The sequence below is a fragment of the Arvicanthis niloticus genome, chromosome 12 (genome assembly GCF_011762505.2).
Source record: "Arvicanthis niloticus isolate mArvNil1 chromosome 12, mArvNil1.pat.X, whole genome shotgun sequence".
NCBI classification, from domain to species: Eukaryota; Metazoa; Chordata; class Mammalia; order Rodentia; family Muridae; genus Arvicanthis; species Arvicanthis niloticus.
Window position 1 is genome coordinate 50,862,756 of NC_047669.1, and position 26,824 is coordinate 50,889,579.

Sequence of the window (26,824 nt, forward strand, 5' to 3'; positions counted from 1 at the left end):
GTTAGCCCTGAAAGCATACATATAAGTAATACTATATAGACAAAGCAGGTTGTATTCAGGAATGTGTATGAATATACACATGAGACAACATTGAGTTCAGTTCATTAATAATTTCAATGGCATTATAATAAAAATGATATCAATTAATTAAAAAGAATTTTATTTTTTTCATGAAATTGATGAAAGATGAATTTGAAAGAGATCAAGGAGGGTTTGGAGGGAGGTAATGGAAGTGGGAAATGATAAAATTTCAGTATAATCTCAAATATAAAAGAAAAAATCTTCTAGCCAAAGGCTAGAATAAAGAAGTAATATTAGGCAGGAATCTAAATCTTAGACTAGAACAAAGAGGTAGGCGTCAGGCATGAAAATGACTTTGTGCTAGGACAGGGAAGTTGGCTTAGATATTTTGATCATCCTGAAAAGCCCTTAGAAATAGTGATCATTGGGAGTGATCATAGGCCTTTGTTTATTGCCTTACTTGTTCTTTGACTATTTGTGTTTATTGTCTTGCTTTTTCCTTGACTATTTGCATCTATTGTATTGCTAGTTCCTCAACTGACCTTAATACTTGCATGTAATTAAAATGGTATAAAAGCAAAAAGGAGGAAGGTGGATGGAATAGGGGATTCTGTGGGGGAAAATGGGAAAGTGAATGACATCTGAAATGTAAAATAAAATATCCAATAAAAACAACTTATCAGGTTAAGGCCATTGAACATCTTCAAGGGCACACAACAGTTAAGTACTCAGATTCAATTTTAACTCTTTATCCTGATCTATCTTGCTGCAGATTCTAGACAAAGAGGATTATCTTGTTTCAAATGGAAAGAATCGCCAACTTGGTAGATGGACAAAGAGATACAGGTACTGTATTCACATCCATTCTCCTGCTCATGCTTGCTTCATAAATAATAGATATGCATTAAAAACATTAATGAACTTTCTATCTTTAATGTCCTGAAATAATTCAGACCTTCGAACAAAGTTATCAGGGCAACAGTGATAATTCTAATTAGCAATTCATCTGCTGCTCTCAAGGGTCATTTTTAAATTCTGCTTATTAACTGAAAGTACTTTCCTGCTCAGATTAACTGTCATTTACCAGAATAGGTAGAACAGACCTTGTAGGGGGACAAGAAAGTAGGACACCATTTTAAAAAGAAAAGCATTCAAGTAGTTAAAGATGGAATAGAAATTGATCAGAAGTAAATTGGCTATTAATTCATCATTGGCTGTACACCCACTTGAAGTTTTAAGCATTCTAAGTAGATACAAATGAAATAATATTTATGACTTGTTAAGCCCTTGCAGGATGTTTAAAAAACTGTGAATGGGTGTTGTGTAAAATGTTCCACCAGGGTTATTTGAAACTCTATATTATGTGAATAACTTCTGTATGAATATTTCTGTATAGGATCAAAATTCCTCTAATCTGTTTCTAACGGAGGATAACGCATGGTTATACAAAATATGTGTGGTGTGTCTTTGTATGCCAAGCTATATATTAACCAGCAATAATTTTAATCCTGGTCTCATAAGTCACAAGACAGAATCTTGGAAAGGTTAAAGTGTTTGTCTGGGATCACACAGTTAATAGGTAGGAGAGCAGGTTTTTAAACAGAAATTTATCTCACATGAGCGCATTTGTTCCCTGAACTACTTAGGCCAATTATGGATGACAAGCACAAGAGTTGGAAGAGCCAATTCATCATAACGTACCCAGGTTTGTTTTGTTTTTTGTTGTTTTTTTTGTTTGTTTGTTTGTTTTCAGGAGGAAACTTTCAGGAGACATTTGTCTGGCCTGGCTGATTACTGTTCCAGTAATTTCCATGTCCAGAATCTATCTTTGAAGACAGTATGCATCCATGGATTAATTTCTCTAATGCACTAAGTCAAGTTAGGAGGACTAGGGAGCCAGTTAACTTCTTCCTCAGGGGAACCTAACATATCCTGACTCACAACCAAATTACTCTCAGCCCGTTCCATACATCTGACATTAGTTCTGTGCTGTACCTTTCCCATGATCATGAACCACTGTCTCCCTCTTCTCCACACACTAAGAGCATTGCCTGAACTGTGGAAATACCTCAGAGCATTTCTTTTCTTTTTTCTTTCTTTCTTTTTTTTTTTTACAAAACAGACTACTGACATCTTTCTCTGTATATACCAAGCTTAATGTTTAGCAGTTTGGAGAAGAGATTGACACATATTATTTATCATGATTAAAAACTTGAAAGTATTGAAAGAGACACATAGTGTAGTAGCCAATAGTCCTAAAGAAATTTACATATTTAAAATACTAAATCTATGTCCTTTTCAGTGCTTTAGCTCCACAATAGAGAGAATGCAGAAAGCTTGACCTCACATGAAGTGAGATACAAAGCACAATTATGTTAGCAAAATAAGTCAACTTTAACATATATAAAGAAGTAACAACGATAGTAAAGCCATAATAACAACTAAAATATGTCTTACACCTAGAAATCTCTAGAAAATATAGAAAGAACTGATTGATGTTTATAAATAATAGTTAAATAATGCCAAGCTTACCCATCATCCTTTGTTAGCTTTAATGATTCACACACCACACCATATGGGACATTTCAGGAAAATATCTAAAATTAAAAATCTTTTGAGGTATTTCTTCTTATTTGGCTTTCTATTATATCCTTCTGCTCTTTGTGCTGTGCTACTAAAATAATGAGTTGTGTAATTAGCACCCATACCTCAGTGCAGATGACTGTAGTTTTTTTCTCTAAAATGGCATATGTTTGTCTTTCAAACTAAACAAAGTAGAAAAGTCTTTGAATTATCTTAACTATGTCTTTATTTTGACAGTCTATCATCACCACCTTTTGAAGCCAAGTATGACTTGTTGACTTAAAAACTTTTGTAAAGAAGTCTTAGTCCATCTTTACATTGGTTTCCATCACTAGTTAACTTTAGTTAACTTATAGATCCCCTTTTTGGGGGGATGTTGTTTTTTTTTTTTTTTCCCTGAGACAGGGTTTCTCTGTGTAGCCCTGGCTGTCCTGGAACTCACTCTGTGACTCAGAAATCTGCCTGCCTCTGCCTCCCAAGTGCTGGGATTAGAGGCATGCTCCACCACTGCCCAGCTTTATAGATCCCTTTCTTGATGACCCTGTCTCCTTGATTTTTGAGCAGTAAGTATACTTGGACAAAGGACTGGCAAATTGTGGAGCTCTTGCAGACAGATCAGGTTAAGAAATGAGGGCTTTGTGTCCTTCTTGAGTTGACTCAAGTGTATACTGAGCTACAAAATGAGGTTAGAAGAAAAGAAAGAACAAAGCTAGTAGAAGTCAAATCTGTCTTAAACACTTCTTCTCTGCTCTATGGAATAACATGTTTGTATAGACCTGGTAAAAAACAGTCCCCCCCCCCCCCAAAAAAGGAATTTATTAGCCAACTGGTGTCATGCATTTTTTTTTCTTCTCAATCCTTCCATTAAAATATTTTGGCCCCTAAACTCTTTTCTCTAGATGCATAAGGCATATCTGTGTCTGCTAGTATTATAATACTTGTCAACAAATATCTTGGCTTTTCTTAGCTTCTCTCACATAAAAAGTAATGTAAGTCTACTATTCACTTTTATATTATGATTAGGTAAACATGATGGCCTGAAAGTATTATTTAGAACTTATCAATTCAGAACACAAAAAGAAATGTTAAATAGTGTTATTGTGTTCAGAATGGCACTTCAATTGTAATTATCGTTTTGACATAATCACTTTAGTATTCACTAAATTGGTACAAGAAATTCCTGGCCACAGATTTCAAATAGAAATCCTTTGAATCTTCTTTCTCCATTATTTGTCACCATTAATCTCAACTTCACAGAGTGTGGATACTAATATTTTAGGTAACGAGATTTGAACACTCAGTTTCTGTGTGTATAATAATTACAACTGTATGGCTTTCATTCACTTATAATTTATAATATTAAAACTATTTATTAAAATCAGTTTTAATATTATAGAGAAGCATACTAAAACTTTGGACAGTGATTCATAGGAGAAAGTGAAAAATATTATAAGAATCAAGTCATATATACACATGAATGAGATAAATGGTATAATACATTAAAGAATGACAATACAGTTTATTTATTTGAATATTTGTATTTTTTGTAAATTTGTATCTAAAACTCAAGATTAGCAGCATATTTCTTATGCTATATTTATTCCTGGAAGGAGTGAGTTAAACATTTTTGTTTAAAGCTCAGTGTTCTAGTGAACACACAGCTGTCTACTGTTCCTCAGCAATAGAATATGTACACTCTGCAATCTATAATTTGTTTTATTTCAAAATGGAACTTGGTCATCTCAGCTTTAAATATCATGTAAACCCAATCTTGATAACTTTGTACAAATATTTATGTGTGTATTTTCTTTGCATCTCTTTTTTAATAAACAAAAATGCATTATTTTTGAAGTATAACAATCTGTCAAAATGATACAGCAATATAAACTACTAGATAGTTCCTCATAGTCTTTTAATTGTAACAAAGAAATTCAGTGTCTGACATCCCAAATGACATGTCAAAAATTGTCACATTGTCTACTAAAATAATTTGAGGTTATGAAGCTGTGCTTTTGTATTAAGTGAGCATATTCTGGCACTAGTGGATTGTTTTTGCAACACCTCATGGCCAGGCCTATTTCTCAATGAAAAGCCTCCTCTGAAAACAGAAGAAATAATTGCTTCCCACAGTCTTCTGATCACACACCACAAGAGAGATGCAGGGACTAGCCAAAAGATATGAAGAAACTGTCCTTGATTTTTTTATTGTGATTATATACTTATCTATCAGAATCATATTTTGTGTTTTGTGTTGAGGTAACTGGGGTGAATTATCTAATTACTTAAAGTTGTGTATGCAAAATTTATACTTTTAATTTTTATATACTTATATAAATAGTATACATATACTTATCTATATATATAATTTATATATATGCTTATATATAATGTTATTCAAACATTTCAAGCTTAGTAACCAAGTACATTATAAACTTACAAAAATCCCATATTATTTGACTGGAAAGCTCTTAATTAAGGCATATCATAACACCAAGCTATTAAATGAGTATCAGGGTTTTAACCATATCAAAAACAAGCAGAACAAAAAAAAATGACTTTTAAAAACATTAGAATTTCAAATGTCAAGGTTTCCACATAAGAACATGAACAGTAAGATTCAAGGAAACTAGTCCATTGGTCCTCTGCTGTGCAGGCAAGCTTGTCTTCAAATTAAGACAAGCTTAAGCAAATGGAGGGATGCTTCCCATTCACAACCTTCAACAACTTCATTTGTGACTTTCAAGCAATATTTAGAAGAATGTTCCAAAGCCCGGCGATGGTGGCGCACGCCTTTAATCCCGGCACATGGGAGGCAGAGGCAGGCAGATTTCTGAGTTCCAGGCCAGCCTAGTCTACAGAGTGAGTTCCAGGACAGCCAGGGCTACACAGAGAAACCCTGTCTCAAAAAACAAAAAAAAAAAAAAAAAAAAACAAAAAAAAACAAAAAAAAGAATGTTCCAAGCTTCTGTATATCACAAAAGTAACAAGTGTATTCTCTCAATCATTATTGATATTTATATTTGTATTTTTGGCTAATTTTCTAACCTGAAAACGAGCCAACCAGCAATTTAGAGTATTATTTACCAATATCTAAATTCAAATATGAGTAGAAATTTTCCAAGCTGTAATTGTGTAATTCTCAAAAACATTTAAAGACACTTTTTAAAATATGCACTTTGAATAGATCTGGGTTTACAAATGCATTTTACAAATTATAATTCATTATTTTTGAAACATTTATATACAATAATATATCTAAGGTGAAACACATTCAATGATATTATTATAATAATGAGTTAAGAAAATTTAGGTTCAAAATGAAACAAACTAAATTTTAAGAAACTGAAATGAGTTACATTTTCACTTAAGATATATATACATATATGTATATGTGTATGTATATACATCTTAAGTCATCCACTGACAGATCAGTCTGAATAATTTCTTAGCTTATATTCAGAAGTTAGAATACATTGTATTTGACAGGGCATTATAATTACCTTGTTTGAATAACAATTTCCACTTGGTAAGATTGTATAGGATAGTCTCTAAGTATTTGAATTACATCACTTAAAATGATAACTTTGAAAACAAACATGGTAAGGAGTTTTCTACACTTCCTTATCTTTGAAAAGTCTTACATATAAAATGTGTATATCTTCACATCGTGTTGTTTCCTGTACCTTGGCATGTCTAGGAAAGTACTAAAAACGATGAAGTAATAAAGTAAGTATGACTTTATTCTATGATACAGATTCTTTAACTGTATACTGTAATGCTTAAAGAACATTTGCTGCAGGCACACTAAGAAAAACCAAAAATATTTAATTTAGCTCCTAACCTGTGCCACTCAGAAAAAAACGTAACAAAACAAAACACTTTTGGTTCTTTCTGTTTTTTTTTTTTTTTAAATGTAGTTAAGACAAACATGGCATATTCTCAATATTTTATATGTAATATATTTTGAATGATTTTAACTTTAACAAAATGACAGAAAGGAAAACATTATAAGAGAACGCACAACTGTATTAATTATTGCAAACTTGAATGAGTGACTTGCCCTGTTTATGACTGATCAGTTGTGTAGACAAGCAGAACTTAATTAGACATGCAGAACAAATGGGATTTAAAGCAGCAACAAAATCACATTAGCACTACAGCTATTTTAAAAGAACGTTGGCATCCTGAGGTAGAAAACAAATAGTATTACAAGAAAACCATGAGGCTACTACTGGGATTTATTTACTTATTTTTTTTTTTTTTATAGTAGAGCAGTGTTTTACCCTGAAAATAATATAGAGCAACAGATACCTTAAAAGAGGAAACACAATAGTCACTAAACTCAGGACCAGATCGGAATAGTTCAGGCTTCCTCAGTCAGCATGAAAGCAGCAGAGAATCAGACACAATAAAAAAAAAAACAGTATGGAATAAATAAAACTTCATTTTTGTGCCTCAAGAATAAGAATTGGCAGGTAGGAGTTAATATATACTAACCATTGCTCTGGGTTGCTTCCTAGAGATTTCTCAGTGCAGCTCACTAAACCTGCACTGTTTTGTGAGAGTTTTGCTCCCTGGGCTGAGAAGCAGCCATTGACACAACAAAGCGGCTAAAACATCAGTGGGGCACAAGGCTATGAGGAGTGGATTTGGAAAGGGGATGGAGATCAGCTGGAGCAGGGAAAGACAGTGGAGAGCAACGGTCTCTACTAAACAGAATGTTCATGAGATTAGCAGATTAAAAACAAGGAACTGATATAGCTGTCTCCTGAGAGGCTCTACCAGAGCCTGACCAATACAAAGGTGGATGCTCACAACCAACTATCGGACTGAGCACAGAGACCCCAATGGAGGAGTTAGAGAAAGGACTGAAGGAGCTGAAAGGGATTGCAATCCCATAGGAAGAACAATAGTATCAACAAACCAAACACCCCAGAGCTCCCAGGGACTAAACCACCAAACAAGGAGTACACATGGAAGGGACCCATGGCTCCAATCGCATATGTAGCAGAGGATGGCCTTATATGGCATCAATGGGATGGGAGGCCCTTGGTTCTGTGAAGTTTCAAAGACCCAGTATAGAGGAATGCCAGGGCTGGGAGGCAGGAGTGGGTGGGTTGTTGGGTGAACACCCTCATAGAAGCAGGGGAGGTGGGGGTGGGATAGGGGATTGTGGAGGGAACACAAGAAAAGGGATAACATTTGAAATGTAAATAAGTAAAATAACCAAATAAATAAATAAATAAATAAATAAATAAATAAATAAATAGAAAACGGAACCCATTTTGTTCAACTAAGATAGTTTAAAAATAAAACAAGACGATAGTGACCAAACGTGTTATCTTTATAATTAATGTCATGATTTCTTCCTTTCTTTAAGAGCAGTGAAGGCAACTGATGGAGTTCCAGGGTGTGATAGTTTCTGTGAATGGGTTAAAGTGTGTATACAAAGAAACCTGATAAATGAGAGCAGAGCAAGAGGAAGAAGGGAAAAAATTCATTGAAACTAGGCTGGAAAGAAATATTATTAGGGAATTTAGATGAGACAAAAGAGGTTATTACAAATTTTTGGATAACATTATGCTCATGAGAGGGCTGATTTTTAGGTTATAAAATACACTGTGGAATAAAAATGAAAATAAATGGATTGCCTGGGCTCAGATAACAGGCTGGAATTTAATACAGGAGTGTTAACTTGGTTTTAAGATGAAGGAAGCAGTACTACTTTGACCTGAACACAGTAGTAATAGTTTTGGCAACGAATCACATAAAATAGGATTATGATTGAAGCTTTATTATATTCCATAATATTATGGACTATTAAAAGCACGGATGAGATTTACACTATGGGGAAACTATTCTAGAATTTTTACATTATTGCCCTGTATTGTTCTAGGCAGACAGTGTTCAAGTACTGTGGTCAGTACCAAACAATCCACTTGTTTTCATGTTTGAAAATAATAAGAATTAAGGAAATTCATTGAGGGTCAATTAGGAGGCAATGCTGAAGGGGTGGGTGTTTAGTTAAGAGCACCTAGTGCTTTACCAGAGAACTCAAATTACATTCCTTGTACATTTGTCACATGTTTCCAATTGCCTGTAGCTCCTCTCCATGGGAACTAACGTCACTTCTGGATTCACTGGACATGTACACTCGGGGACATGCTCAAGCAGGGGCACACGTATGAATATTAGGGGCACGTGTATGAATATAATTTACAACAATAAAGTAAATGTTTAAAAGAGAAAACTCTATGGGATAGCTAAGAGAATAAACTAAATATATATATATATATATATATATATATATATATATATATATATATTGTGAATAAAAGTCAAAAAATAAAACATTTGTATGCACATCATTTTGTTTATGCTGACAAATGGAGGCCACAATAACTAATTACATGAGACACAACACTATTATAAACTCTCAACACAACTGCCTATCAATGATATCAAATTCTTACTTTCCAATCTCTCAGTTTAATTGTAAACATCAAATACATAATATTTAATTGAGCCTTTAAAAGAGAGTTTAAACAACTTTCGACCTGGAAGTATATATGAAAATAGAAACCAAGCAATTTTTTGTATATATTTCAAAGATTGTATCCTAAGTTATAACACCAACAGTATATAATTTTAAATATTGAGTATTTATTTTATAAAAACAATAGTCATATTTTATTTCTTCTATCTGTTCTAGTAAACATTACAAAATAAAACTTTTAATAATCATTATTATTCATTTTCTAGAATAACATAAGTTAGGTAGGCCTAAGGCCATGTGCTTCAAAGCAACAAATTAGTTTTTTTTAAAGTATCTGAAATTTTAAACATTTTAAACTTTTTCTGAGACAAATTATTCTGTATAGATCATGCTGGTCTTGAACTTATAATCTTTCAATGATTCTAATGATTCTTCTGCAACTACCTTCAGAGTGTGGATTACAGATGTGCAACCACATGCTTCTAACCATTACTAAGAAACTCAGAAACCCTTATGAACAGGATACTATGACTTTTCAAGTCAAAGATTATGTTTTTAAAATTAATTTCTATATGTGTAACAGAGGGTAAATTTTTTGGCACACATTTTTTATTGGATATTATATTCACATTTCAGATTTTATCCCCTTACACCCATTCCCCCCACCACCCAGGAATCTCCTATCCCATCCCCCTTCCTCATGCTTCTATGAAGATGTGACCCCACCTACCCCACCACTCCTACCTCCCCACCCACAGAGGGTAAATTTTAAGTTCACATATTGTGTATTTATTTTGCTAAGTTATAATGCTTACTAGTAAGCATTATTGCCAAGTTTTGGTTAGTTGACTGATTTGGTAGATATGTCACGAGAAATATCAGATTAAGTATCTCACTGGCCATATGAGTTCTATTCTTTAAAACAGTAAAAATTATTAGAAAACAATAATGATTGAAATGGACTTTATAACACTCCGAGTCTTTTGTTGATTAGCCTTTCATTGTTTTCTAAAACATTGTTCAGTAATATTTCCTTATTTTTAATCAATCACTTGTAGTTTTATCATTTTAAAACACGTGAGTGACATTAGCTGTGACTCACTACATTGGGCATATGGAACTTGAGGAGACCACCTCCTGTATCCAGACAGGAACCCCAGTGGAGAAATAGAGATAACCAGCCCACCCACAAAACTTTCAACCCAAAATTCATTCTGTCTATAAGTAATGCAGGCACGGGGTAAAGAGCAGAGCCTGAGAGAACGGCCAACCAATAACCAGCCCAACTTGAGGCCCATCCCATGGGCAAGCACCAATCCCTGACATTATTAATGATACTCTTTTATACTTGCAGACAGAAGCATGTTGTTCTTGAGCGGTTCTACCCAGCAGCTCTCAGACAGATTCAGACACCCACCAGTAGATGGAGCTTGGGGACTCTTACAGAAGAATCGAGCAGACCGAGGGCAAAAGGGATAGGAACTCCAAAGGAAGACCAACAAAGTTAACTTAACCTGAACCACTGGAGCTCTCAGAGTCTGAGTCACCAACCAAAGAACATACATAGCTGGACCGTGGCCTCCTGCCCGTATGTAGCAAATGTGCAGCTTGACCTTATCCCAAAAGCTATTGCCTTACATGGGATATGTTCTTTTAGCTTGGTTGTCTTGTCTGGCCTCAGTGGGAGAGGAAGTGCTTAGTCTCCCAGAGATTTGAAGTGCCATGGTGGTGGAGGGGTACTTAGGGTGGCCCCCACTGGCTCAGATGAGAAGTAGAGGAGTAAAGTGGTAAGGATTGTGAGGGGGGTGACTGGAAGGGGGGGGGGTCAGTGAATGGGATGTAAAGTGAATAAATAAAAAAATTAATTAATGAAAACATTCCTTAAAGAGTACACCAGATTAAAGTTTTTCTTCTCATAGAAGTATCATTCACTAGCAAAATTATTCAGAAAGAGTATCACATATCTTTTCAATTATAACACAAATGAGAAATATCTGTACTACTCAGGCTGAGAGATATCCTATCAGTATTAGGCTTGGGGTAAGCTTGCATAAAGTCTAGACAGAGAGAGATGCCTAAAAGAATGTAGTAAATATGTCTGTGTGGACATAGGAGAGCATGCACATATTTTAAATATTATGTAACTTTCTATATGCTAAAAAGTAATTCTCTACCTAAGCCATTTTTATCAGACTACATATAAATATCAAATATTCATAATAATACATAATACATTATCAATATTAATTTATGATTATAAATTTAATGAATTTTTTCTGTACACAACTATATCCAGAATGAGCATGAAATTAGACTTAACATTTATAAACATAAGTAATTAAAATCATAATACATCATATGATCATAAAAAAAGAAGGTAGTCTATGAGGAAAAATTAGTCATTATTAGCTATTTAAACCATGTATATACATATATATACTTATATATATAGATATATATGTATATATATATAATGTTTTTATATATACAGGCAATAATACTTAGTAGGCAAAAAGGTATAAAACCTGTTTAGTTCGTATAATGTTACCTCTACGTACTTTTTCTTGGTTGATCAGTTTGCAATGGACAACTAAGACAAACGCTCTTATCTGGGGTATTACACCTTTAAAAAAAATCTATTTCTCATCAAGTTCACAATTTTTACCTGGATAAATAAAATGAATAACTGTTATAGAACTCATCAATACCTATGGGTAAACTAACACCTAATGTTAAAATTGAGAGCAACAGGGTGGGGAAGATGGTTCAATAGTTAAAAGCATTTGCACATGATGTGCAATTCAGTTACACTCAGCTAAATCTCAAACTCAAAATAAAAATGAAATAAATCTTGGAAAATCTGGTTTTTCTATATATTAATTGTTATTAGTGAATTATTGGTATTGAAGTTATCAATGTTATTTTTCTATGAAATTTATTTGTAAAAGTCGTTCCTGTATCATCGAATCATATATATGCTACTGAAATAAAGCAAATGCAAAATAAGCCTGTTTCAACAGTGTGAGACTCTGAACATATATTCCTAATAATGTTCTTAAATGGATACAGTATTCCAACTGTCTGATAACCTGACAGTTGTCAAGTATAGCCCTAAGTAACAGTCTGATAACCCGAAGAATATTTCAGGCAGGTAAACTATGGATGTAAAAATAAAATATTGACCAATAGCTCACTGCATAAGAACCAGAGAACCATAAATATTGAGTAGTGGTAGAAACTCATTAAACTAGTAATTTACTGCATTCCATGTTCTGATATACTAGAATTATTATAAGATTATATATTATGTTTATAAAAAAATACAGTGTTCAATCAGTAATCTTTCTCTTCCAAATTCATTTTGTAATGCTATGGAGCTAAGGTCACATCATTTCTTCCCTGCATTGGGGGTTTGTGCAGAAACGACAGCATTCACAAGTCTAAGAATGGTTCTACAAAGGTGCTGAGAGGTCTCCTGCCATGATCGTTCTTGGTAACCTAGGAACAAGAATACTTTCTTATGTGCAGAAATCATTTTTGCAAATGTTAGCCATTTCCTTTTGCTCATATATGTTTCAAAGGAAGTGTTTGTTTTGGTTCCCCAAAGTATAATTTATTTAACACAAAATGGAAAGTTTACTACTGAAGTCTAAAGAGTAACACTTTGATCATGCCCATGCCTTCATTTGGATGGAAAATAAAATTCATAGACTAATGACTTTGGGATTCTATAAAAAAAAATAAGAGGCATCATGGATAAAGAGACAGCGGAAAGGAAGAATTAGACAATTTTATGTTTATCTTTTAACACTGGAATAACAATTTGACAGAGTGGATAAATGAAGAGATGACAATGTGCTAGTGTAGGCAGAAGTGATTACTATGAGTGAAAATCTGTCATGTGTAGCCCAAAATACAATCAAGTCACATAAACAACAATGTTTTAAAATAAAAGAAGACTGCACCAGTACAACCTGCATCTCCAAACGGTCCCTATTACTCCAAGAAAATTATGTGAAATCAATACCCAAAAGTTAGGCAGTCCAAATTTTCTGATGATAAGGAAAGAACAGCAGGATAATAAATATGAAAGGAATTTGAAGTAGTCAGTATCTATTAGAAATAATGGATTGGTTAACATTACATGGTCATTACAGAGTAGTTAACAATTTAGACACTTAACGCTCTTCTGTTTCCTGCCTGATCTGTCTAGCCCACTGCAGTGTAGAATTCGTGCTCACTCCCTGATTCAAATAATAAAAAAATTGAGCTTGGATATCTTTTGGAAGCTCCCATCCCACAAATGTGTGTGCTTGATGGTGGTGGTGAGATGTTAAATGAATGCTGGATGTCTTTGGATTCTGTGAATTAATGACACTTGTGAATGAGACACTTGTCTCATTCCCCAGGGCTCCCCAGCTGAGCCTGAGCTGCTGTGTGCAATGACTAAAACAGTTTAGAATAAAGAACTTTGCTTATTTTGGAAAGTCAAATTAAATAAATTTGAGCACATTTCTTTAATATGAGTTTTTAAATAAATGTCTCAGGTCAAATATACATTAAGTTACCAGGCATACTAATATTTTATGTACAATTGTGGACTACTTATCTAATATAATTTTAAAGAAAACACAATCAAAATATTAAAATAAATAGAAAGACAATACTTATATATCCTAGTTTTCTTATTCTCTTATATTTATCCTGCAATAAAACATGGCAATATTGATTTCTGTCACATTTCATTTCTGATGTTTATATGAAGCTATCAAGTTATGTAATTATATATTTTTATGATACTTTAAAAAAAAAACATTTGTAAAATGGATGACCAGAAATAAGGATTAAATTTATTTACATGATTGAACCGTATCAGTAGGCATTAACTCACTTACTTGAATTCATTAAAACTTTTAGCTGATTATTATATGTGTGTAAAGAATATATAATTTTATTGACTGGATTCAATAAACACACATATATACAAACTTGTACATGTATTTCTATATTAGACTTGTGGCAAGAATTACAAGCACACTATTGATCCTGCAGTTCAGCATTTTATCAAGATGAGAAGTATGAATAAATTTAGGACTTTATTGTAATGAACTTGACAGACATCACATTTGCTTCATTATTTTAACTTCCTTTTAAATGGAAACCCATTATTCCAGAGCACAAATGGTGATATCACTTACATATTCATCAGAAGATCTGTCCTGGAAGCACCTGCCCTCCCACCCAGCATCGCTGATTGCTTGAGCTTCTGTCATTTCCCTCACAACACTCCCACGAGAAGTCTCTTTCCCCTCTTCCCTCCAAAAATCAACTTCTCTCCTAGCACTTAGGTTCTTTCAGGGGAAAAAAAATGCTTTAGAAAAAAAAAAAAACAGAAAATAACACTCCCTTGCTTTCTTAAAAATGGGCACAGTATATAATGCTTGATGTAATATTTGACATGCTGAATATTTCTTTATATCTAAAGCTTTCCCTAAATACTCATGACTTCTTTTTCTCTCCAATAATTTGTAATATTGTTTTAAAAATTAAGCTTATATCTAAACCCTCACGAACTGTAAAAGACCTTGCTAATTTTCCTGTTCTTCTGTGAATGTTCTCTTAACCCACACAGTACGATCTAATTCTATTTTCTTTTAATTTTTTAAATTGATATGGTTGTTTGTGTACCACTTGTGTGCATGAGGCCCACAACTGGAAGATGGCATTGGATCCCCAGAATGTAGTTAGAGATGCTGGTGAGCTTCATGTGGGTGTTAGAAATTGAACCTGCCTCTGGAAGAGCAGTAGAAAGCATTCTTAACCACTGAGCCATCTCTACAGTCCTTAAAATTCAGGTTGTTTTTGTTGTTGTTGTTGTTGTTGTTGTTGTTGTTGTTGTTGTTGTTGTTAACATCAGTGAGTTAGTTAAATTAAAAACTCAGTATCACAATTAAAGAGGAAATAAAGCAGATTGAGCCCAGAAAAGGGATCAGGAATTATCCTAGAATGAAGCACTTTAACTTGATAGAGAAATAAATGTTAGATATAATAATAATAATCATCATCATCATAATAATAATAATAATAATAATAATAATAATAATAACAGTTTATAAAAAGTTCTGTAGTATCATAGTGCACATAGTTTTGCATTAAACACAAAGATATAGCCTACTGTAGCTGCAAATTTCAAAGGGAAATTTCATAAGGAAAAGACAAATTGGAATCATAAGGAAATAGTATAATAATGATTAAGACAACAGAAAAACAATGAAAAGTTTGAAATATTAGAAAGACATAGTAAAGGTTACAGCTAATTTTTAAATGAGGTTTGAGGGGCCTTGGTGAAAGAGAACTGACTCAGAATTCCAAAGGGGAAACAGAATTACCACTGCAGAGGAGTGTGAGGACACATTATATTTTAGAAAAATCATTAAATCTGACTCAGAAGGTTAAACTCCAATTTGATATTTGAAACCTAAATCTCTTTCCAGGATCACCTGTGCATCTGGGGTAATAATTCTAACATTCTTTCGTTCATTCACCCATATAAATTGGACTCTTGTGGGATTATGAGAAGACCTAATGCCAGGTTTCAGTAGCAGTATTAGAGATTTATGATGTGATGTTGAATACAAATAATATATCCTTATATGGATATATGGATATGAGTTGACAACAAGCTAGCTTTCACATAAACAATATTATATATATATATATATATATATATATATATATATATATATATGCCTTTACTTATGATAGAATTAAATCTCAAAAAATGCATCAAAATTTTAATGTATCATGTCCTTGATATGTAGTGTATTTTCACTTAACCTACCTTACAGTTTATCTTGAAACACCTAAAACAAATTAAAAATGCATACAGTAACCTTCTATTTGTGAACAACATCTAAATACAGATTATTCTATCATAAAGCATTGGCTGTGTTACCTACACTATTGAAAGGTAGACAACACTGCACACTGTGTAGATTGTTTACCCTCATGATTTGATTAGGAGTTGTACATAGCTGTCATGACAAGGTAATCTCTGAAAGCAGACTAATAGTTAATCCTAGATAAAGAAGAAATCAAAATTCATATTGACTGTAGAGTTTCAACTGAAAGTATATTGCTTTACACTTATAAGTCATCATAATTCCACATACACTTAGATGGGCACTCTCGCTGTAACTACAATACATAATTTATAAAAGAAGCCATTTCGATAATCATAAATGTTATATAGTGGGAATAAGAAAAGTTAACAATTTTAAATAATGGAACTGTGTAATCAATTTTATTAAATATTTTTCATGTGTGGGAATTAGAAATTCTGCACAAGATATGTTTTAGAGTATAAAGGCATATTCACAGCATAGTACAAAAATAAAATCAGTTCATATAATAGGGAGGGAAGAATAGAGGTTAGAAATATAGACGGTTATTCCAGGTATTTTGATGAAATGTACCAAGGAGAAAATAACTTGAAAGTCAAACACAAGAGAAAAGTCAGAATTAACCTATAGTTCTAGGATCCACACCTGGAGATATGATCATTTATGAGAAATGATTAAAAAGATTCTTCAAATTGTGTCTGTTGTTTTAAAATTTTGCTTTGTTTCTCTGTTAAGTATTTTGCAGCCATGTCTGCATGTGTGCAGTAGCCATCCTGTTTCCACAAGGCTAGAACAGGAAGTGAGAAGCTCAAAGAGCAAAGAGCAGCCTAGTTTGTATCAAAATAGGTTCTCTGCAAGAGCTGTAGAATACACAGGACCGCAGATATGCCTCTCCAGCCTCTAACTGTCTATCCTTTAGTTATGGGCATGTTAGCATTATGAAACATGCAACAACGAAGCTAAAATTAAGTAGTCAGCTTATTATTTAGATGTTTTTATTATTACCATACTGGTAGCCTTTGTATTAATCACCACAGTGTACTGAATTACAGACAAGACAAAGAATTAGTTGGGTATATATAACATAAAGTTGAGAAATATATTTTCTTTAATTTGTAAAATATACTCATATTATAAAGATATTCAAATGAAAAGATGAAAACAACAATTCTTCAAAAGCCAAGTAAATATTTGATTTGCTTGGATATGTAACAATAATAAATGAATGCAAAGGAAAGTAAATATGTGGGCTTCTCTATAACTAACTCAAATCAACATGATTTAATGTTAAAGACTGGAATTGGAGAGCAATTCAGGGCAAGGTAAAAGTCTAGCACAATGGAAACTCCAATGAATATATGAGGATGACCATAGAGAAGACTCTCAGCAATGAATATGAAGCCTGAACCTGTGATCTTCTGTAACCAGGAAAGGCTTCCAGTGGGGATACTCCAACCCAGGAAAACAAACAAACAAACAAACAAAAACCTTCTATCTACAGTTTGTCGTATCTGCAAGATATGCTTGGGTAAAGTTGACACAAGACTTGTGACAATGACCAACCAATTACTCTTCCAAAGTGACATTCATGCTAGGAGAGGGAGTCCACATCTGATATTGCCTGGAGCCCAGGAACAAGATGCTGGATATCCCAGAGAGCTAGGATAGAACTTAATATGGCTGAAAAACAAGTCAATGAGTTGATTTTTAATGATATTCTACTACACTATTGATAAGGACAAATGAAAAGATCCACAAGCAAACATTATTAGGTGGATCTCAGGGAATCCTGTTGTAGTAGTCAGAGGGGATCAGGACTCAACTAGAACACAGCCCACAGAATCAGCTAAAGCTCATAGGAGCTCACAGAGACTGAATCTACAAACATGGAGCATGCAGAGGTTTGACGTAGCTCCTATCTATCTATCTATCTATCTATCTATCTATCTATCTATCTATCTATCTATCTATCTACACATCCGTGTGTGTGTGTGTGTGTGTGTGTGTTATGGTCGTGTAGCTTGGTGTTCTTGTGGGACTCGTAGCAGTGGGAAAGGAGTTGTATCTGACTCATTTGCCTGCATTAAGGTTCTTTTGCTTCTACTTGTTTGCCTCAAATAGCCATTTTATTATGGTATATTCATACTCTTACTCTAACTTGATATGCAATGTTTGGTTGGTATCTCTGGAAGGCTTGAAGTTTTCTGAAAGGAAATGGAAGAGGAGTGGGTCTGGCGAAGAGGAAAGGTGGGGAGGAGTAGGGGGCAGAGAAACTGGAGTCGGGATATAATATGAGAAAAGAATAAATAAAAAGGGGAAATTAAAAGCATGATTAGAGTACATTATATGAAAAAATTAATTAACCAAAACCAAAAAATTCCCTGCAAGGCCTGGGGAGATGGATTTGCTAAAAGCAGCACAAGCTACAAAAATCTGAAGACCTATGATCAGACTCCCTGCACCATTCTCAAAAAATACATTGTCACAAATACAACTGTAACCTCACAGCTATGAGATTGGAGGAAAGAGGACTTACTGGTTTGCTCTGCTTGCCAAAACAGTCAACTTCACATTCATTGAGAGAGCCTGCCTCAGGGGAAGGAGCAGACCATGGTAGAGTTCACACTCTCCTCCTCTAGCCTCTAGACATGCAGACACTCACTTACCTTTGAATGCATACATTATAAAGGCACACAGCCTCCCTTCCACTCATACAAATTATGTAAGATTGGATCCGAATAGGTGATCTTCCATTTTTAGTGACCACCAAAATTCAGAAACAGTGCAAAGACTGAATTATTTACATGATCTGGCAAGTAGGACTATTTGATCAAGCCACAAATTGATCAGAGTAAAAAAGTAAATGCTAATAACCATTAATTATAATTGTAATATGATGAATTAATTTTGAATATTACACACTTAACAGATCTAATAACAGGCTGGATTTTTAAAATCTTGTCACATATATTACTATTTAATCAATTACCACCATGTCTCAGGATTAACAGACACAATCAATTCTCTGAATTGATATTTAAATATTTTCTTCATACTCATTAGTTGGAAATTAGTGGCTGAAGCCAAACCGACCATCAGCTTTCATTAGGAAACATCTTACAAAAGCATTTTAATGCCGGTTACAAGATAAATATTGGGATATAATATTTTAAAATTTTTAGACATTAATATACTAAATAGTTTGTGCTATGATGAACTATCAACAAATAGTCTTAATTTAAGCCTCTCTAAAATAAAAAAAATAAGAAAGTTCACCGATAACAGGACTGTTGACTCAATATAAGCAAATTACAGGTCCTATTTTAGTGTATATCATTAATGTTACTTTCAAAGTTTTTTAATTACAGAGATCATTTTCTTATTCATAATAGCACTCAAGTTTTGAAATATTTCAAGTGTTTTCCTCGATACTGTTTGCATGCAAGGTTTCATTACGATGCTTTTTAATTTTGTGTTAATATATAATAAAATATATTATTTACCATTAAATTTAACATATAGTCCCTGAGGACACTTAAGGTAGGCACACAGATACAGAGTTTCTTCCCCATTTATATACAGAACTAGATAATATAGTTGTCAGTGAGGAGCCTATAAGTGTTCCTGAAGCTACTTGACCTCAAATATCTGTGGTGCCTTTGACATGTTAGCAAAGCTTTAACTACTTTCTATGATCTTCCGTACCACAATATGGATGATATCGTGCATGGAGAGACTGCTTTTGTAACTTCAGTGAAAAGAGGAGGACTAGTTTATTCTTGGCAGGATGCATTTTGACAAGCAGCCTAGGCCTTTAGTGTTGCTGGAGACACACTTGAGAAGTACTGTTTCCACTGTGACATGAGTCACATTTCCGTCCATTCAAGCAAATAGAAACAGTTGTTGGAGAGTGTAGAACTGGCCACAGTTGAAGAAAGATGTTAGGGGAAACATGTACAAACCAATTAACATACTGTTCTTCACTGATTTTATCTTAAACACACAAACTCCTCCTTACTAATATACAATGTTAGCATATAATATTATCTCTTAAATAAACAAACACAGTGACCACAAAAACGAAATAGATGTGAATGCCTTCGATGACCTTTCTTGCTACTTCTATTTGGTGAATGTTCTTGGTCAGTTTCATTGCTTAGGTGGAATCGTTGGAAGATATTGATGCAGCTTAACAAAATAACATATGAGTTTTAAGTATACTCCATAATTAATTTTGTTAATTGTAAACTGTTAATATAATGAAGGTAACGATTGTGAGTATTTATAATATACATGAGATTAAAAAATAAAAATTAAACATGCAAAAATTGTCACTCTTTTTAAAATTATGAACTAACTCGAATATACCAACTGTTTTAGAAACAGACTGGAAAAAGTACATGTTATTCTAGTTAAATATCAGTTCTCTCCCCCCTCTTCCGTGCATGTGTATGTGTGTATGTATGTGTGTGTTTGTGTGTGTGTGCATCCTTCCAATTCTTAGTGACCACCAAAATACAGAAATGAAGCTAAGAGTGCATTATTTATATTATGGAGAAGTCTACCTGATCAAGCAACATTATAAACATATAGGAAATTATTTGAGGTAAACTAAAATGGAATTGGACTATTATCATTTAACAATGCTACATCATTTCACTAGACAAAACAATCCTGATAAACAACCATGACACAGATTCCAGGGACAGCTCTAAACTCAGCAAGAAGGCTTGTGGAAGGAATGAAAAATTCAAACTTTTCGGCACATTTGCATTTCACTGGCAAAAAGGGGATGCTTTTTAATATATGAAGATAGACACAATATAGGCAGAAAAGAAGTGTGGGGAGCAAGAACAATTCATGCTGCCCTCATTTTATTTTGATTTGTTTTGTTTGTGGGTTTTTTTGGTTTCTTTTTTGGAGTATTAAAAATTCAAACCCAAACCTTGTTTTCATCACTGAGAGTCTGGACGCCCTAAAAGTAAATAGTTGGGTTCTAATTAAGGCAAAACATGCTCCAGTTAAAGGTAAAAATGGTTTCCATCCTTTGACTTGAAATATTTTCTAATAACAGAAATGGAAATATTTCTGCCCAGGTCTAATCTGCTAATATAAATTTAATTAAATTTATTGAAAGTCATTTATGTGAGTCAAAAGTTCAGCTGATCACTGAACTTTCGGGTCTCCACTGCTAAACTTGGACACAATCTGGGAGAAGCAGGCGCTGAGGAAAGAATTTAAATGACTTGGATGTGAGGAATGAGGCATTGTATCAAGTTTGTAAATGCTCAAATTACTTCATTGTGCGGCTGTTGTGAAATATCCAAGAGAGGAAAATGGGGGCAATTTTCCAGAGAAGCAAGAAAGGTCTGTAATTTGTGAGGGAGAGAAATTTTCTTTAAAAAAATAAAAATAAAAAATAAAGAAAGAAGAAAGAAAACTATGCTTTGAGAACTAAGTTACTTTTCAGATTCTACGAGTGTATCATCAAGTTCGTTTAGACTGTGGACAACACCCACCAATTCCGCTGCCAGATTACCCAGAAGGCTGGTCTAAGGCTGTTGCTGAATAAATCTGTCATTAATAATTATTCGGTGTAATTACACAGAAAATATTCGGTTTTATGTCTAGCACTTCAGGTAGTCAAGAGCTCCATGTAATAAATCACCTTTTAAAGTCATCAACAACCGATTCCATCTCATGACAAGTTTCCCTAGTTGACTTCCAAATCTCCCATGCTTACTAAACACATCTCCTAATGATGGCTTTGGGATTAAGATGCTATGGAAGCACAAGTTTAATGCAGTTGAGAGTACCAATTAAAATACCTCTAATCATGAAATCGTCAGTGGAGAGAATAATTATCTGTCAATTTTATCTCTTAATAGACACATAGCTCTAAGTAATGCAGGGCTAGCTGCTTTTTCTAAGATAATTTAGAGTCCAATCACTGTGCCTTCATTTTGTTTAATAATGTATAATGTGTCTTTGTGAGTACATTTGATTCCACATGTGTCTTAGCTATATTCTCATGATGCTCTTTTTGCCCCTGATTTTTAATGCGAATATAGACACATTTGCAGTTCCTTATATTAATTTATTATCTACTTAGGAGGACCATCAATTCTATTGCTATTCTTCTATTGATGAAGCATTACACTACGTTCTGATACAAGAAAAGTTACAGCAAACTATCTAATATTAAAAAACCCCACATTTTAGAGTCTTCATTTTCTTTTATCATCACAGGTACTGTATTTAACACTGTTCAGTAGTGTTTATTCAAAGCCTGGAAATTTGTACAGGTCAAATTCTAAAAGACATTTTAATTGAACATTTACTAATATATTCACTTCTTAGATGGATGTGTCCCAGCTGGTTTGGAGTACTGTGCCATTTCTTATTGGAGAAGGAATGTGCCAGAAAGCAATATAAATTCCACATTTGGATAAGCAGGCAAATTAAATCAAATAAAGAACATAGATTCTTGGATGAATCTGTTAGGATAAAGTATTAGGTAGTAAAACAAGACTATACTAAAGTAGCCAGAAATTTTTATTCCTTGACCTGTCGCTCAGTAGAGCTCTTTTCTTTTTTAAATTATTTTCCTAAAACACTATTAATGATACTCTGTTGTGCTTGCAGACAGTAGTCTATTATGGCTGCCCTCTGAGAGAATCCACCAGCAGGTGACTCAGACAGATACAGACACTCATAGCCAAACAGTGGATGGAGCTGCGGGACTCTTGACTGGAAGAAAAAAGGAAAGATTGTGGGCCCTGAAGGGGTTAGAAATTCCACAGAAGACCAACAGAATCAAACAACCTGGACCCAGTCTCAGAGACTGAACCACCAACCAAAGATCTTAAACAGGCCTTCCCACACATATGTAAGAGGAAGTGCAGCTTGGTCCTCAAGTGGGTCCTGAATTCTTAGAGCTGGGGCTATCCTGAAAGCTGTTGTCTGTCTGTGGACTATGTTCTTCTAACTGGGTACCTTGTCTTTCCTCAGTGGGAGAGGATGTGTGCACCTTCACAGAGACTTGATGTGCCAGGGTGGGCAATACCCACGGGTTCCTCACCAACTCAGAGGAGAAGGGGACGGGGAAGGATCATGGAAAGGGGTGACCAGGATGAGGGCAGTGAGCAAGATGTAAAGTGAAAAAGAAAATGAATAATAATTATTATTATCATTAGAGATAATAATTATAAAGAAAATTGAAATTTGTTTTACAGAAAAATCATCACTCAATAAACAAATTATTACTGAGGATTGTGGTGTGCTTTGCACATGGAAAAAGGGATGCAGGATAATTTCTGCAGTCAAAGTAGCATTAATTCTTATGCAATTATTATACACAGTAACATAGACTTGGCTGTACTGTTGAGAACTACCAAGGAGAATCTGAGAAAGCTGCAGAGGAAACAGGAGATCTCTCTGTTTAGCTTCTTTATACAGTGAAGATGTGTGAGGAACAGTGAAATGGTATCATACAGTCACAAAACTGATTTTTTGACAATGGTAAATATCACTAAATTATTCACAACATATGTGAAAACTGCCGAATACCCAGAGAGATGCAAATACATTGTTCATAGATACTGGAGAGTAATTAGTTCTGTATCAAAGTAATGTAGTAAAGAAGCCCACACCTCATGTTCCTTTACTCCACAGACTAAGTTTTGGTGCAAAAATTAAAAATAAAAATTCTAACTTTTTAACCAAATAGAAGCTTCCAATATTTACTTGATATTCTATCAGATGAATAAAACACTCTTGTAACTTTTGAGCCAGAATAACTGTTTGCTTGGAGATGTATAACTAGAATACTTTTAATATGCCTGTATGTCATATAAGGTTTGTTTACAGTATGACAAAATCTTCCAAATGTAAGATAAAGAAGCTACAATTAAATAGAAAGCATTTCTTATTCATATAAAACATCCTGAAATATGACTCCTGGCATCATGTCACTGAAGACTTCAAGACAGCAACCTCCCCCTAACCTTTCCCTTAATTGAAATTTGTGGTTGTAAGGGTCATCTTTTAGAACTTACAAAAGGATTACCTTTTCTCCTGTCACCAGAAGTTTTTGACCTTTCTGTTTCCTCACTAAAGAAACGACTCTAGAATATCAATTGAATCTTCTATTTTACATGCGTAAGTTACAAAAAGAAAGAAAGAAAGAAAGAATTCTTTCTTTAAGCTAATATACCATTGCACTCTCGTTTTGCAACAATTTATATTTTGATGAATATCACAAAAATTGGATAATTATTCATGGTTTCTTCAAGTGTAGGCTATATTTTCTGACACATCAAAATTTGCACAAAATATGATGTCTTCATAAAAATAGGATTATAGATGTGCTATTGTAAAGTAAGCATCCAACACATTTATAATAGAAATATTTTTAATGGCCTGATACTTAATTATGGGTAATAAGTGCATATTTTTTTAAATAAATATTGTGCAATGTACTATTCAAGAGCACTGTGTATTGTCCTGATCTCCAGTTAAGGAAGAAAAGGTAGACCAGTAAGGAAGTAAGGAAGACCAGGAAAGACAGGGATTTGAATTTATTATTTGAGAGCAGCTCCTGGATTTCTCTGAGATTGAAAATATGTTTGATTGGAAACATTCTAGATGAAAAAGCTATATAGGAAATATGTAGTAAATTTCATATTTTGTTCATGAGTTTTTTCTGAAACAAGAAATCCATTACTGAGACTATGTTAAAGCAATGCTTCATATCCTGTCTTAGTATTTTCCTATTTAGTAGCATTCTCTATTTCTTCTTTTTTTTCTGTTTAATTAAATTGTGTTTCTCATGTGTTTTATTAGTTATTTTATTTATTTACATTTCAGCTGTTATCCCCCTTCCCAGTGTCCCCTCCACAACCCCAATCCCCTCCTCCCTGCCCTTGCCTCTATGAGGGTGCTCCCCATCCGACCAGCCACTCCTGCCTAAGCCTGGGTCATCAAGCCTTCTTATTTTAAGCCATAAAATTTGGTAATGGCTAGCAAAATTATCTTTAGAAAAAAGAATGTTTTGAAAATCTTTTCTGACTTAAAAGAATTTCAATCTGGAACTTGACGACTGCAAAATATATAGTTATTACAAGTTTGTTATCACAGTTTGACCTTCCAGATTCAAGCGATTTTACTTTAAATCCTTCAGAGGGTTGGTTATATGCTGCCTATGGGTCAACAGAAAACAAAACAAAAACAAAACAAACAAATAAACAAAAACCCTGTGAAATCGAACAGATTATTATGAGGCTACAAGCCTCATAATAAGAAGTTGTTAGATTATTTGATATGTCTATTTAACACTCACTGTTTCTCCTGGATTTATCTCTTAATAAAAGTCTAAAACATACGTATTTGAAAAACTCTAATACAAAAAGGAAGTAGGAAGTGGTTATGGGGGGTGAAGGGAGTTGTAAATAAAAAGTTGTTGGATTATAATGTGTAGCAAACTGGAGCAGAGAGATGCTTTGGTACCTAAGATGATATACTGCTCTTCAATGGGATTTAACTTCAGTTCCCAGAACCCACACCAAGCTACTCAAAACCACCCAAAACTCCAGCTCTACTGAGATCTAAACCATCAGGTCTGTACAGACTTCCACTTGTACAATTAACCGTATACAAAACAAGCATACATATATGCATACATATGATTGAGAGCAAAGTCTTAAAAATATGTAACCAAACTAACATCTCGATTAATAACAATGTCTTTCCATGTTTTAAAAATAAACATGATCAGTGGACAAGTCTAGAAGTAAAGCATAAATCGGGCACAGTTCAATGAGGATATGCACACTAAAATATAAATCAGAATTAAGTCTTGACTGGGGAAATCAGAATAGAAGCTGGAAGACTTTGTACTATGTGACTAAGTACAAAGGGGAAGACAAAAAATACTGTAAGATGTCACTTCTCTGTACTATATAAAGCATTCAGACTTATAAAAGCAAGAAATGGAATTCAGTTACCAGAGAGAGGTGGGGGTGGGAGAATGATGGATACATGAACCAGAGTTTCAGTGAAGGAATTTAAGTAGGTCTATGATGCAACTTGGTGGTTATAGTTAATCCAGGGACATAAATGTGCCCTAAGAATTGCTGAGAATAAATTGTACACATACAATAAGAATTATATACAAATAATAAGAACATTAATTGGAACAGAAACATTATTAACATATATATGGCGAATACATGTTCTGTCAAACTATGTGTTTTGTGATTGGAGAGATGCTGAAGTGCTTGCCTATAAATATGAGTCTGGAATCATTGGAAATCAAGGCACAGTATCTCCAGTCTGTAACTCTAGTACATATCTATCAGGATCACTGGTACTTGTAGACTGGTCATACTTGCCTGCTCTCGGTTCTGAAAAAAGAACATGACTGCAATGTTAAGGTGAAACACTCCTGAGGAAAGACACCAGAAATTGTCCTCTGATGTTTATATTCAAGTAAGCATACATGCATGCATGTATACACACATGTATACTCACATGTATACTCGCATGTATACTCGCATGTATACTCGCATGTATACTCGCATGTATACTCGCATGTATACTCGCATGTATACTCGCATGTATACTCGCATGTATACTCGCATGTATACTCGCATGTATACTCGCATGTATACCCACATGTATACTCACATACTAATACACAAAGACTAGTATTAAATAGCACACTATTAAGAATGGGTAAGAAACATGCTTTTTACATATTCTCAAGAATGGATTATGTGTATGTCTCTGTATGGCTATTTGCATTTGCATGCAGATATAATAC

The 26,824-nt window shown here is 33.9% G+C and overlaps 1 protein-coding gene and 1 long non-coding RNA gene across 5 annotated transcripts in view; one reads left to right on the top strand and one right to left on the bottom strand.

The window, feature by feature from the left end:
* Cadm2 (cell adhesion molecule 2) overlaps positions 1-26,824 on the bottom strand; it is a 912,354-nt gene that overhangs the window by 765,153 nt on the left and 120,377 nt on the right. The window lies entirely within an intron of this gene.
* Positions 800-24,837, top strand: LOC117718288 (uncharacterized). 2 transcript variants are annotated; one of them, XR_013113616.1, is made up of 4 exons: positions 800-867; positions 1,668-1,726; positions 10,455-10,688; positions 22,648-24,837. It is a non-coding gene; the product is annotated as an uncharacterized LOC117718288 (long non-coding RNA). The 2 variants fall into 2 exon arrangements; XR_004608010.2 differs by lacking the exon at positions 22,648-24,837 and having other exon boundaries at positions 10,455-13,721.